The 14,872-nt window shown below is 37.8% G+C and overlaps 1 long non-coding RNA gene across 1 annotated transcript; it reads right to left on the reverse strand.

Annotated features, from left to right (window-relative positions):
• Positions 1 to 98: 98 nt before the first annotated feature.
• Positions 99 to 4,664, reverse strand: LOC131360211 (uncharacterized). Its single transcript, XR_009205857.1, has 6 exons — positions 4,376 to 4,664; positions 4,171 to 4,243; positions 4,030 to 4,100; positions 2,200 to 2,291; positions 849 to 1,007; positions 99 to 673 (listed from the first exon to the last, which is right to left on the reverse strand). It is a non-coding gene; the product is annotated as an uncharacterized LOC131360211 (long non-coding RNA).
• Between the last annotated feature and the right edge of the window lie 10,208 nt (positions 4,665 to 14,872).

Below are 14,872 nucleotides of genomic sequence, written 5' to 3' on the forward strand. Positions count from 1 at the left end.
CACACCACTACATATACATTGTAATGTAATACAAGTAAAAATTACAAATTTAAAACTTTGTAAACCTCTTTAACCTCTAAGATCCCAGAATTGCCACATTAAACTATAATTCTAAGGTCTCAACATGTGTTTTACTATCCAAAAACAAACATTTCAGAGCTTGGTTTTTGTTGTTGTAAATTATGCACAAATACTTGTAGGTTTACGTTGTGTCCCAAACAGTTTATGTCCTTTCTTTACCATAAGACATTCTCACTAAATTCTGGTCATCTTTGCATCTTTCGCTTTCTCGGTTTCCTCTTAGGGCCCATTCTATTCTATCTTTATCTGCTCACATTAGAAAACATCATCCATAATCCTTATATGGTATAAAGCTTTATCTTCTATTAAAACCCAGTATAAGCTTTTCTCACCAGTTGCCATGAGGATAGTTTGATGGCTTCCAATTTGGGGTTAAATATTGTATATCACCAAAAGTTTGTGGACGCCGTACTTTCACAATTCTGGAAAGGCTTTCCACTAGATTTTGAAACATGATAGTGGGAATTTGTGCCTATTCAGCCAGAAGAAATGTCCACTCTTACCGTCCCTACTACTTTGTTCAGAAACTTCTCCACTTGTGTCTTCTTGATTTTCAGACTCCCACTGTTCCTGAGAATCTTACTGTCAGATCCTGGGAAATAATTTAAAAGATTTTTTTAATCCTAATATTTTCTTTAATATATGTTAGAATATTCCAGGTCCATACTTGCATGACTGTTAAGAATCCTCTACACATATCTAATTAATAATACATACAAGTATCTGAACTGCATTGTATTATTAATCTATTATGTGAATCAGTACACCTGTGTAAATTGCAAGGCCATATGCAGTGTCAGTGTTGCGCAGTACAGTTTCCCGGAGCAGTATGTAATCACTGTCCAGTGTATAACACTGTCCCTGCCAGTGTAACTCCCCTCTGAAAGAGTACAGGCGACTGTTTGGCTCCTCGCACCAAACAACCCCTGAAAAAGAGAGAAAAATGTCTTACATATCATATAAAAAAGTGGATTCTTTTTTTATTTAATTTCAAACTAAAAGTAGTGTATGGGTTAAAACATGTGACAGAGTAATCAAATTCATGTACACAAACAAGTGTTGTATAATACTTGCCAACAAAAAGGACCAAATTCAGTTTCATCCTATGTAGAATCATAAATTGACCTCCATCTTTGTGAAGCTCCTGTTCTCACGCTACACAAGTCAGAAGTCATTTTCCTGCTTTATGCAGACGAGCTGATCCTGCTGTCCCTCAGTGCTCAGGGTCATATCAGAACAAATGCATATTGAATATCATCAGAGCGCCAGGTCAGCCATGATGCAGCACCCATGGAGCATTGAGTTTTGAGGGCCTTGCTCAAGGGCCCAACAGTGCCAGCTTGGCAGTGCAGGGCTTGAACCCCGATCTGCAGATCAACAACTCAGAGCCTTAAACTCTTGAGTTACCACCAGCCGGCTACAACCAGGACCTGGGTCTGACAGTAAGCCACATAATGACCAGAACTCTTCTATTCCAGTAAAAGAGCCAGATCTCATGTAAACACAGCTCTCCAGATACACAGGAAATCTGTAGATATATAATTACTTAAAACTAAACTAATTCAAATGGATGTTTCAATGAAGCATCAGGGCATCATTCTTCACAATTAAATGAAAAATCCATACTTAAATACTGTAAATCCATCTCTATAAACTTTCTTTAAGTACAGAAAGAGTGTCTACAGAGCTTTTTTTTTTTACATATGTTGCGGTCTCATGCCTGTAAATTCAAAGCTCAAGATGTTCTTACACCCAATGTATAGAACTGTTTGTGTTACAAAATACTGTCACATTAAGGAATATCTTTACAGCAAACACAGTGGCTCCTCACTGGGCTGAACCTCATCTTCAGCACCCAAACTCTGCATTAATATGTACTGACAATGCACTAACAAACCCTAACATTGCAATTCATCAGGACCAGCAGAAACTCAGGACAGACTTAATCCAAATTCCAAAAACAGATCTACATGAGACAATGGATAAGCCAGTGACCAACAACACAGAAACTCACTGCTATACCCAATGCACATAGAGTGTACAGAGAGAGGAGGGGAAAAGAAAAATGTATATGTAGTTATTATAATTCATTAGCTTCATAATGTCTGATGATCTAACCATCAAAAAACTGAAGATGCTCTTCTACTGGACCACTTGTCAATTCATTGTGGGTGATAGTAAGAGCCTGGCGAAATTTCAAGTTGGTTTCTCTGCAAATAAATCAGGAGACAGGAGTCAGATATTGACACCATACCTGGCTGTTGCTTAAAAAGTTTTCTTCTAATCTGCAGGCACAGTGTTTAACACCTAGATACCTAGATACCACTGACATACAACTCCCAGCCACACATGGTGAAGATGTTCACTAGATGCAGGCATATCTGTTGCCAGAGGATACTGCTCTACCTGGGCAATTGCGAGAAGCTAGAAGCCAGATTAATTGAGAATGCTAAGCACTTTGCTGTCCCAACACATGACCTACATTATTGAGCTTGAAACTGTGAATTCAGGCTGGTCAGTATGTACAGTTCAGGCTCCTGCTAAAGATACTTGGATTGTTAACTACAGCTTCTACACTAATCCACTTATTGCTGCTGGAGTTAACACACACTGGTCCTGGTTAGCACTGGAATTTTTTGGGATTGTATCAGCTCCAGGAGCTTTTCCAGTCGACAGTAGGTTGACAGCTTTCTCAGTTTCCAAAACAGTAGGAAGGAGACCTAAGTTCTGAAACTGTTGCAGTCTCACAAAGACTTCAGTTCAGAGTGAAGTTGTTGAGGATGCTTTGATGTCCTATTGGCATAGGCATGAATTTCATCTGTCCTACAGGAGTGGCACATATCTCTTAATTCCTTGAAAGCTTGGAATTCTTGGAAATGCTTTCACACATTGCTTGATGACTTATATGTCCAGTCTTTCTTTACTCCAGATGATGACAAACTCAGTGAGGTCCCAGGGGCCCCAGCAAGGCACCTTTTCTAGCTCCTAGAGAGAAACTGTAACATATCTCAGTGATAGTGTTAACAATCTCAAGCTCCAAATGTGAGTCGGAGAAAGCACTCAAGTATCATTCAGGAAAAAAAAATCTTCTAATATTCCTTGGTGAAAATGATTCTTGCACCATGTACACTGATTAACAAAGGTGACAGACATTTGTTTGCCTTATCTAAAATTATATTAGAGTCAAGTTCCAAGGCCACTGTCAAATGCAGAATGGCCTCTGAGCACTGAATGCATTGAAAAATAAAGACATATTTCTGTTTTTTTTTTTTGTTTTTTGTTTTTTGTTTTTTTTTTTACAATTTTTTCTTTTTTCTGCAACAAAGAAGAAATTGAAAAATTATGTTTTCCATCCATTGTTTTGTTTGTAGTTATTAAAAGATGATGCAGATAACTTGTTAATTTTTTAAGATCTCTTTTGGAGATGAAAATTTTGATGACCAAATGGTACATGGACCAAAATCTATGTGCACCACAGTGAACCTATTTCCAATAGAAAGGCAGAAAGAGGAGAAAAATGTGATTCCCTTTTACAATGCCTGAGTACATTTATCTTTTTTTTAATATAGTGGTCAGGGTGTACATGTTGCTAAGACCTGGCAGTCCTGAACACCAGAAACACAAAGCTAATTTAATTAGCCATGATTAATTTTCCAGTGTCTGAATAGGTCACATGATCATTGTTTCATTATTTAGGTTTTTATGGACATATTCAGACATGTTTATTTTTGCTGAGAACCCCAAAAAGCCTCTGAGATGCTGTCAGGGAAAGTTCACAGGGTATTTCATACCAAATACTATGTCATTTTATCATATGCACAAGAAGATATCCAGGTGTTCAAAGAATCATATACATGTTTTTATGGCTAAAGGAGAAATGGAAAAACAGAATAACTGTTTGCATATATATATATATATATATATATATATATATAGCTGTATTCCTACCCATCTATATCAGCTGTCTCAATATAGCATAAGCTGTGGGGTTCAGTGCTGCATAGGAGGAGCAGATCTGCCTGTGGAGCACAAAAAAGAACAATTACTTCTCCCTCCTATACACACACACACACACACACACACACATACCGGTATCACTTGGTCCCTATAAATTCTCAATATATCTCCAACACATACATCCTTCCACTGTGCTGCTGTGAAGCTACAGGTAAAAAAAAAAGGAAAAATATTGTAGTCACATAAAATATTGTATTAAAATATTTTAGTATAGTGTAAACAAATCTACACTTCTACACAAATCTACACAAATCTAAACAGATTTACTAATACTAACCCCTGTGTTGTAAGGATGTCACAGTGCCTTTTGTTAATCTTGGCATCACTGCGACGCCGGCCCTGGAAGAAAACAAAGAGATAGAGCAATTTTATTCCACTCAAGTGTTAGAAATATACAAAAAGCTTACATTTTCTGAAACTGAGGCAGAAGAGCAAAAATTTCAAGAGCATTCGGAAGATATTGCTGTGGTAAATGTGGTGTTCAAGAGACACTAATTTGAGACTTAAACAAACAACCTCTCATGGATAAAGTCAAGGCTACTATGAAACTGATCAGATAAAATGTTTTTTCCTTTTGTGACTACAGAAAACCACCATCCCCACCAGGTCTGTGAGCAGGTCCTTTGCCCCTCGAATTGTCAGTACTGTAATCAGAGGCAGCATGATGATGTACCAAGAAAGAGTAGCAATAGCAGGAATACACTGTAGGGCAGACAAAAAAACACACTGAACCAGTCATTTGCAAAGTGATGCAAACTGATTAAGCATAGCTCAAATACTGGCAGAATATAAAGTGCTTAGAGTTAGAAAGTTTACAGGTTTTCAAAGAGAAGAATAACAAAACGCTGATCATACCAGAGGTAAACCCCATGACAAAGCCAAACAGTATAGTCTCTTGAGCATTCTTATAATTCAGGGGCAAATTTCATATGATTCCAATGTTATTATTTGGTTTTCAAGGTTTTTGGTTTTTAAGCTTCAATGTTTTTGTTTTGTTTTTTGTTTTTTAATCTGAGCAAAAAATAAATGAAAAAAGCACAGACCTGCATGATTACAACGAGCAGGAAGAAAAAGTTTGCTGCACGCTGGAACTGTTCATACAGGTTACGGGGCAGGAAGGTCAAGGCAGTGTACTTATAGCTGCGTGCTAAATTGTCCTGGTCAAGACAATCCATTAGAGAAACATTTCCAAAACATCAGTTTCCATCATTTGACTATTTAAACAATTTTCATTAGAAATGATTTTTATTTTCTACTTACTGCATAATGTTTCCTGTGATGCCCCAAGAAAATCTTGTGTTTTAGGGGCTCATGAGAATAACGGCGTTTGGCTTGCACCTGCCAAGTCAAACCTGAAACAGGAAGAGAGATGACTTCTGTACCATTAAAAAGATTTACCAAAAAGTTAGGTCAATCCAGCACAAGACATCCATCCATATTTAAGAGGCCATGCTACAGACTTTACACCAAGGGAGTCATGACACCATGTTTCACTCCCTTCACTTGTCCTTTTTGTTTTATTTATTTATTGAGCTAATTTATTTTAGAAATATTGCTCAAAATGGATCTGGAACATTGTGTATTTGTATGTATGATCCACTTTTAGCCACATATAAATGAAGAATGTACCACTGCACTAGCAAAGAAATTCAGCAATACAAATATTCCTCTGCTAAACAAACGAATTCTGTGTCTCTCACGAGGTTTTGCTGTTTTCTACTTTTCTGGATTTTCTAAATTAGTAATTACTTTTAAAAGCAAAGTCAGAGCTTAAGATTTGAGGAGCAATCCCCTGAAATTACGATCAAGCTCATGTTAATACATTTTATCATTCCATTTGGAAACTGGAAGATGGAAATGTTTTGGATCCAACGTTCCATCTAAAGAGGATTTCAGGATTTTATTCTACCCTGCAATGGATTATTTTCCTACCGACATATCCTTCAGATTTTATTCCTCAAATATTGTTGGACACTGGTTGTAATAGCAAAATGTACCCCATGTCAAGACGTAAGCACAAGACATTTCAGAATCAGAATCAGAAAGAGCCAAATATGTTTGTGCATACAAGGAATTTGTTTTAGTGTCACACGCTCCAGTGCACAGAGACAACAACAACAACAACAACAACAACAACACACAGACAATAAAATTCACATATTTTAGTCATAATAAAATGTTCAAATGTTACAAGTAGTCCTATATCCTATGATATTTTAATAATGTAGGCTTGGTCAAGGCTTGGGGTCACATGAAATCCATAATGTCCATTTGGCATCTTTTGCCAAAAATGATTAGAATCCTATGCTATACACAGAATCATCAATACAAACAGCAAATCAGTGCAAATAAAGCCACTGACAGTGAACTGGATTCACATGTCTAATTAGAAAAATGACTTGCTAGATGATGATCACTGGGGAGATTTGTGACAAACACCTTACCTGGCAATTGTTCACAGCTTCTTTGTCTCAGGAGGAGAATTTTTCCTCATTGCTGTCTCCAGTGTCTCACCCAGATCGTTTAAACACTTAAACTGATACAGATTTTCTGGAAAAGTTAATGACTTTGCCCAAAGCGATATACTTACATTTCTGCCATTCAATTTGTTCTTCCTCTATCTTCCCCATCTCTCTCAAACTAATTTGGAAAATTGTTCCTACAGGTGATAAAGGGATGTGCTTGAAACATCACTGGCAAAAAAGAGGAGGAGCTTGGAAACAATCCATGCTGTACACAAGGTCACAAAAAACATATAAACACCCGCACCATGTCCCCAGAGTGCAGACGCAGTACATTGGCATATTAATTACCTCATCCCCTGGAGTCCCCCAGTGAAAGTTTTATCTTTAAAGGAAAAGAAAACATGGTAACCACCAGATAACTAGAGTAAAAAATAATTCTAAAAAGAATTATATATATATATATATATATATATATATATATATATATATATGTGTGTGTGTGTGTGTGTGATAAGAAGTGTGGCTGGAAATAGTGGTGGTTTTATTGTATTATGTGAATTCTAATGACGTCACGTGTATGTGACGTCACTGAACTACACGTAACTGTCAGCCAACTGTTTTGACACATGTCTAGGTTATGGTAGTTTTGTGATTTCGGGGTGAACGTGCACGTGATGTCATTAAAGTACTCACGGTTCTCATCATTAAGTTGGATGTTTTGATATGTCACATGTTTTTGTTGGTCTTACATGTAAATCTTTTTTTTAAAAATCACCACTAGGTGGCGCAAAAGTATGTGTCACTTGCAAAGATTTTTTTAAATATATTTTACGAATATTAAAATTTTTCTGAAAGTATAAATTATTATTATTACTTACAATGGCTTACATGTCAGAGTTTTAATCAGGAAAAAAATACACATTACAAACAGTATCGATATCAGTGGTCATCAGTATTGATATTTATGTTCCCCACCAACACACACACACACACACTTCTTACTCACATTTTTTTATGTGATGTGACATATTTGCACTGTAAGCAGTTTTTATTTTGAGTTTCTCTTATCTTGACCTGTTTTTTAATCTGTTTTAACATTCTTTATCACTCTCAGCACTTCAGGTTCATGACAGGTTCATGCTTGCTGTGACTCAAAGCTGTAATCTGTAGCTGTTGACTTTGACACTATATAAGGCACTTCCTCCTGAGAATATGTTGAGGCTCACTCATCTGGTAAGATGTGAGAGTTGAATCTGCTGATGTAAGCTTGCCTAGCGTCTTGGTATTGATGATCCACATATGGTGTCCTGGTGACATTTTGGCAGAGTGGTGCAAAGGTAATGTGCCATAAGTGGTTGGTCCAGGCTGTAGCCATTGCTCAGTGGCATAGCTCTTTATAGGTTTTTAATTGTTTGGACTTTGCATTGCTCTTTGGGTTATTTAGGACTGCTTGTGATATACTTTCTGGTCTATAGGATAGACTTGCAACAGTATGTTGACTTCACGTGTACGATGATGTCACAGTACCTTTTGGTCTCTTCTTATCTATAGAAATATTTCAGTACAATTAAATTGTATGGGATGGTACAGTGGGAATAGGTCTGCCACTAGCCTTTGTCAGCGCCTGTGCTAAAGTTTTGAGGGCATTGATCTGCTCTTTGATCTACTGTTTGACTGCTCAAATAATAATTGGCCATCTGTCTGTTTGACATGTCTGTTTGGTGCTGAGAACCTGCTCTGTAAGTCCAATAATGCCTTCCCATTGTGTCCAGACTTATCTACAGTCTGACCAGCCCTTCACACAATACTTCATTATTTGTGAGCACGTGACAGCATGTCTGCATTAATGTGGTTTTTACCTGGCAACCTTTGTATTCTAAGCATGTAAGCATGTTGTCCTCTCAGTGGGCTCATGAGTGATTTGTGGTTTGTTTCTGTTTGGAAGTGTAGACCAATGATGAAGCTGAACTGAATCTTGTCCATTTCTCCATTTCAGAGCCAGTGCCTCTTCCCCCAGTTGCGCAAAATGTGTCTGAACTCGTCAGTGTGTTGGATGCATACATCACTGGTGACGTGCTTTTGGAGGATTATGTCATACTGTGGAGCATGTTTGTGGCTTATGGATTTTTTTTTTATTCGTCCATCCCTCATTACCACTTGTTTTGTTTTAACAGCAGATCTCTCAGTGCTTTGTCTTTTTCCTGGGTCAGGGATTATCCCATCTGCAGACAGGATACACCACAGGAACTTGACCTCACACTTGGTCATATTCAAAGTGATGCCCATTTTCTCTCTCTCTCTCTCTCTCTCTCTCTCTCTCTCTCTCTTTCTCTCTCTCTCTCTCTCTCTCTCTCTCCAGGACTGTGTGCACTATGGCTTGCTTCAGCTGCATAAACCCCCAAATAAGGACATCCTACATGTGGCAGCTGGCCTCTTCTCCATCTGTCACAGTCCAGTTCTGAAAGTGTTCTGGGGTTAAGGCTGTGTTAAACTTGAGGCAGTTGAAGAAGTAGCCATAACCATGTGTCAGTCTAAAGCATAAACTTTAGCAGTATCAAAATTACATAAAATCAAAAACATAAATTCTTATAAAAAAATACCTCTAGAAGCATATATAAAATAATCAAGTTAAAAGCTAACATGACAGAAATGACAGAAACTACCTACAAAATGGTACATTTCAATACATAAGACATGATTTCAGAGTGTAAACATGGTGTGTTGAGAAGCAGCAGATTTTGTTACTGAGCTTTTGTGTTTGTGTTCCTGCTTTTGTTTCACAGACTTAGTAACCTAAATTATCCCTTAGGGATTAATAAAGTGTTCTGTACTCTTTTACCCTGTGTACCCACCGAACTCCCCTTGTGAAATGTAAAGTTGTTTTTTTTTTATTAATTCAGATAACACATGATCTCTGGGAAAATGGTGCACATACACCCACAGGCCACTTTATTAAGTAAGTGTTTTCAGCAAGATAGCTTTACATATGTCATGGTTAGATCACATGATCACAACACTCATGTCATATGCCACGTTGCTGCAACTTCCTTGTTGCTTCGCTGTCCATAGCCTCGTTTATATTCTGTACCTTTTGCTGTTTTGGTTTGTGCTTATTGTTTGTTTCTTTTACACTCTGCAAATAGTCTGCACATGTATCTGATGCCTGTACATCTTCCTGACAGAAATCTAGACTGATATCAAGGTCGATCGGGGTGATTTCATACAGTGTTGGTTGGTCCAAGACAAGCAGACAGGGAGAACCAGAACAACTGGCTCAAGGGCATCCTGGACACGATTTATAGCCAGGCCTGAGGTCAGGCTCCTCCTTGGAGAATTTCTGGATTCCCAGGCTGGCAGGAGCCACCTCCCTGCTCCACTTAGGTTATTCCCCTGCTCCACTGCCCTGCACAGGGCACCACTGCTCTTAGAGTTCACTAAGCAGAAAACGTCTTACCTTTTTACAATACAGTTTAATGTAACTCAATAATCATGATGATGAAAATGATGATGACGTCTCCGACCGAAATCCAGACTCATTTTATGTCAGACCCACAGCCAGAAAATAATTTGTTTCTTTATACTGATTGAAAACGTAGATAGATAGATAGATAGATAGATAGATAGATAGATAGATAGATAGATAGATAGATAGATAGATAGATAGATAGATAGATAGATAGATAGATAGATAGATAGATAGATAGATAGATAGATAGACTGTTCCCAGGTTTATCATGGCTGATGGTACTGATGTGTCTGCTGCACAACCCATAAAACCCAACACATTGCTTCACAATGCAGATGAACAATGACCTGAGAATATTTTGAATGCAATCCAAGGATTATTTAAGGCACAGAGGTGGAATATTCTGCAATGATGTCCAAGTCAATCACCTGAGCTGAATCCAACTGAGCCTTGAGTTCACTTTCTGAAGTCAAAACCAAAGGCAAAATGCTCCCAGAACAAGCAGGAGGCCTGCCAAGATCATCACCTGGAAAAAAACACAGGTGATGTCTGTGATGGGGTCTGGTGATCTGGTGATTTGGTTTAATTTCTATTCATTATTTACTTTCAACTATAATATACAGTAATAGGCAGCTAAAATATTAATAACTGCAAATATTGAAATTTACAGACATGACAAAATTATGCAATATGATATAAACATTGGTATCAAAATAATTCAAATAAATGGAAATGTGGGCATGGTTAAAATACCTGTCGATACAGTGAAAGGGCTTGTGTGCTTGTGATGATGTTGACTGATCCTTATGCAAGAATTACATTTGCTGTCACCTTTGTAATTTTGTTTTTGTGTTCGGGGTGTCTAAATTTCCTTTTTAATTGTTCTATTGGTAGTTTTATTAGTTTTATTACATTTCTACTGAGTATCAGAGTTAAATAAATAATACATTACAACACCCTGTGCACTTGTGATTGTCGCCTCAGTTTACATCCATCTAGTGGTTATTTGCTCACACTGCACCTGGTTTCAGTGAACATACAGATGATGCAAACATTATTGGGGGTTTTTTGTGCTCTGCAAGATTGCCAGTGAAAAAAAATGGCCAAGCCATGTCCCTTCCAAGTGGCTCCCTACAGTTAATAGAATGTATGTGAATAGAGGATGTGTGACATGTGTGACAAGGAGATAAACAGCGAGTATGAACACCTATGAGGCCGATCTATTTTTAAACATGGGCTTTCAGAAACTGAGCGGTTTGCGAGATGAGAGCTAGCTGGTGGCAGGTAGATCCAGACCTTCTGGTAGTGACCATTCGGCCTGGCTGCTTTTTGCTAATGTTTCCACTTCAGTTTAACTGATATTCACTCCCTGCTAAACCGCACTGCGTACATACCTCACTCTGCAACCAGACATCTCCACAAACAGCCCGGCAGTTGCTCAGGGCAACTGATGGCTGATCACTTGTTGACAGTTGAAAAAATGAGGTGGGGGAGCCAGGGGGATGGTAAAAAGGCCAAAAAGTACCATTGTTTTGGTTCAAATCTGACATTATCTGACCCTTTTCTTTCATGCCAGAGGTCATATGGTTGTTGTTTGTTGGAAGGTTTAGTGCTGGACATCTACATAAGCAAAAGAAATTCTCAAATTTCTTTCATGAGGTTAGAGATTTCAGTGCCAAGAGAAATTATGTATTTGCCTATTAATATATGTTGCCCAAATCTATCTATTTATTATTGTGCAGTTATTATAAATGATTTTCTTATAGATTCTTTTGTGTTTCTGGAAATTCATTATTAAAACGGAAAAGAAAACTGAAAGAAAAAGACTATAAGAGTGAAATTAGTCCAGTATTAATGGGATAAACAATATTATATTTGGTTTATAATTGTAACCTTATAATAAAAACAATAGATTCATTATATTGTGACTTTTTTTGCAGTGTTGTTTGCAGGAATTTCAGTAAGCTGGTCCAGACTCCTAGTTTTCCTTTTACCTCCTTTAACCTGTAAAAAGTTGCTGTAGGTGCACCAGAGGCATATGGAAAGGAATGATAATAATTTGTTAGATAATCTAACAACAATCCAACACCAATTTCCCTCTTGGAAAGATCTTATTTATTAGGAACCCAGGTATCCCTGCTTGTTCAGGCAATAATCCAATCATCTAATCATGTGACAATACAGATATCACACAGATGCAGCTCAAGAGCTTCAGGTAAAGTTCACATCACATATCAGAACAGAAAAAATCGAATCTCTGTGATTATTTTTTCACTGTGGCTTGGTTCTCCTGATCTCCTGGGACTTTCACACACAACAGTCTCTAGAGTTAGTCACAGAAGCACAAAAGACAACACATCCAGAGGAGCAGCAGAACTGTGGGCAAATGAGAGAGCTGTTGAGAAAATGAGACCACATTTGTTGGATATATTAGTCAATGCTAGCTAGCTAACAGTATAATAACACAGGTTTGCATTGTACCTGTTAGGCACAAGAAAGGCACAGTTTCAGAATTCTACTTAAGATTCCTTCTTGATTCCTAATCTGATGCCTGACTAAGTCACTTTTGTAGTAGACAAAATGCATTAAATTAAAAAGATTAAAAAAACAACTTAATGCTAATATAATGTATCCCTTATTAAATTCTGCTTTCCGATTTAAAGTCAAAAGAATGCTAATGAGAGTCTTATGAAATGAGGTCACCTAAAAGAGTGGTGGGAGCTCCAAAACAGGAAGTGGTTTCTATTTTCTTGAAAAAGGAGCAAAGTATGATTGGTTTTACTGTACACAGTGGTGTGCAACACTACTGCAATCATGCTTTCACCCTCACTGCACCATACATATGCAACACCGCACATGCAGGGTGGCCCTTCCACGTAAAATGTCATGTGCAACCGTAGGTGTACTGGTGATAAAATCAACTTCCTTGACCCATGACCTACTGAATGTGTGTAATGTATGTGTAAGTGAATTTACACCTGAAGGTCAATGTAATCTCTGTAAAACCATTTGGTTTTAGGGAACTTCATGGTGTAATTATGAGTCACTGGCACCAGTGCAAACAATCACAGAAAAACTAAATAGCTGTTTGATGAGTCACTGTGTGATACCCCCCTCACACACATAAACCACAGCAAGATACCCTTATTCTGATGATGTAGCCTGGACGCCCCCACAATTACCACACCAATATCTCATTCTTATAATCCATTGCCCCATTTGCTACACCTGTTTGTCCCCTTTTCATCACAGACATCTGCTGAAAAATGTTGAGCAATCAGATCACTAATAATAACAGTTGTTGAACTTAATTCTATCCAATTCAGTAAGTCTTCCTATGTATCAGGCATTAAATACTGGGTTTTGTGAAGATGTACAAGGCATTTAGGATGGAGTTCTGGTCTTTGGCAACCTCTGACAAATTAAAGGAAAACCTGAGTAAAAGAATGGAGAAAAGGGTGTAACACATGATACAGTTAAACATTCTACCACATTCTTCCAGTTTATGAACACTGTTGATTTTGGACCCAGGTGGATGGATGGATGGATGGATGGATGGATGGATGGATGGATGGATAGATAGATAGATAGATAGATAGATAGATAGATAGATAGATAGATAGATAGATAGATAGATAGATAGATAGATAGATAGATAGATAGATAGATAGATAGATAGATAGATAGATAGATAGATAGATTTGTATTGTCCTTGTAATTTATGCTTGTTCCCCCTTCTACCCTGTCATTCTTGAGAGGAGTTAACAAAGTAAGAATGTCATTGTACTAGTACATATGCCAATAAAGCTCTTGAATCTTGAAAAGATCGATAGATAGATAGATAGATAGATAGATAGATAGATAGATAGATAGATAGATAGATAGATAGATAGATAGATAGATAGATAGATAGATTGGTAGTTAAACTTTATAAAGCAGGAAAAGGATATTTTATATAGATATTGTAACACTTGAAAATGCCAGTCAGTACTGTTCAAACGCTGATAAAGAGGTGGAAAATAAGAGGTTCTGTTGATACTGAGCCACAGTCAGATAGACCAATGAAGATTTCACCCACTACTGCCAAAAGAATTGTTCGGGATGCAAAGAAAAACCCCCAAACAACTTCAAGAGAAATGTGGTGGTGTTGTTTCAAGGAGCACAATAAGGAGGTGCTTGAACACAAATGACCTGCATGGTCGAGTTGCAAGGAGAAAGACACTACTGCACCCATGCCACAGAAAGGCCCACTTTCAGTATGCCAGACAGCACCTAGACAAGCCTCACAGCTTCTGGAGCAGAGTCATTTGGAGTGATGAGCCAAAATTGAAAATATAGTCACAACCGTAAACACAATGTTTGGAGAGGAGTCAACAAGGCCTACGGCCTACGGTGAAAAGTACACCATCCCCACTGTAAAGCATGGTGGTGGATCTCTTATGTTTTAGGGCTGTGTGAGCTCCAGTGGCACAGGGAAGTTAAAAAGTCAAAACTGATGACAAGATGAATGCAGCATGTTATCAGAAAATACTGGGCGACACTTTTCATTCTACAGCACAAAAGCCATGCATGGGACACTCTTGGATGTTCCAACATGACAATGATCCGTAGCACAAGGCCAAGTTGACCCTTAAATGGCTACAGCAAAAAAAGGTGAAGGTTCTGGAGTGACCATCACAGTCTCCTGACCTCAATATCATTGAGCCAATTTGGGAAGATCTCAAACGTGCAGTTTGTACAAGACAACCAAAAGATTTACAGAAACTGGAGGCATTTTGCCAAGAAGAATGGGCACCTATACCACCTGAGAGAATTAAGGACCATCATGTACACTTATTACAAA

Source organism: Hemibagrus wyckioides, linkage group LG10 (assembly GCF_019097595.1).
Source record: "Hemibagrus wyckioides isolate EC202008001 linkage group LG10, SWU_Hwy_1.0, whole genome shotgun sequence".
Taxonomy (NCBI): Eukaryota; Metazoa; Chordata; class Actinopteri; order Siluriformes; family Bagridae; genus Hemibagrus; species Hemibagrus wyckioides.